Raw genomic sequence first — 996 nt, 5'->3', positions numbered from 1 at the left:
TTTGTTGTACCCCTGGTCTGTGATATATTAGTTTATTTTTAACCGGTTAAATGTAATATCAAAATGTAGATTTCTGCTTGAATAGACATAGCAAAATTAATTATTTGTCATGAGAGGACCATAAACAATACCAAGTAGTGCTTATACTGCCAGAAAGATTCAAATCTCACCTTTCCGTTAAAAATGGTTTGAAATTGCTGAGTTGTAATCACTTTTGAGGACACAAGCTCATGTGCACAGTACAAATATGATAGAAATATGACAAATCATAGGATTTTTCCCCTATTCAACAAAAGCGGATGAATAGGGCTGGAAATGGCTGATATGCTTTCTAAATATAATAACAATCCAATTATAACTTACTATAATATTTCACCTTCTAAATAGAAAATAAATATGATCATACAGTTGAAGTCAGAAGTTTACATACACCTTAGCCAAATACATTAAAACTCAGTTTTTCACAATTCCTGACATTTAATCCTAGTAAAAAATCCCTGTCTTAGCTCAGTTAGGATCACCACTTTATTGTGTTTAATGTCAGAATAATTGTTGAGAGAATGATTTATTTCAGCTTTTATTTCTTTCCCAGTGGGTCGGAAGTTTACATACACTCAATTAGTATTTGGTAGCATTGCCTTTAAATTGTTTGACTTTGATTCAGGTAGCCTTCCACAAGCTTCCCACAATAAGTTGGGTGAATTTTGGCCCATTCCTTCTGACAGAGCTGGTGTAACTGAGTCAGTTTTGTAGGCCTCCTTGCTCGCACACGCGTTTTCAGTTCTGCTGAAAAATGTCTATAGAATTGAGGTCAGGGCCTTGTGATGGCCATTCCAATACCTTGACTTTGTTCTCCTTAAGCCATTTTGCCACAACTTTGTAAGTATGCTTGGGGTCATTGTCCATTTGGAAGACCCATTTGTGAACAAGCTTTAACTTCCTGACTGATGTCCTGAGATGTTGCTTCAATATATCCACATAATTGTCCTCTCTCAT

The sequence above is a fragment of the Oncorhynchus keta genome, chromosome 9 (assembly GCF_023373465.1).
Source record: "Oncorhynchus keta strain PuntledgeMale-10-30-2019 chromosome 9, Oket_V2, whole genome shotgun sequence".
Classification (NCBI taxonomy): Eukaryota; Metazoa; Chordata; class Actinopteri; order Salmoniformes; family Salmonidae; genus Oncorhynchus; species Oncorhynchus keta.
This window is presented reverse-complemented; position numbering follows the sequence as displayed.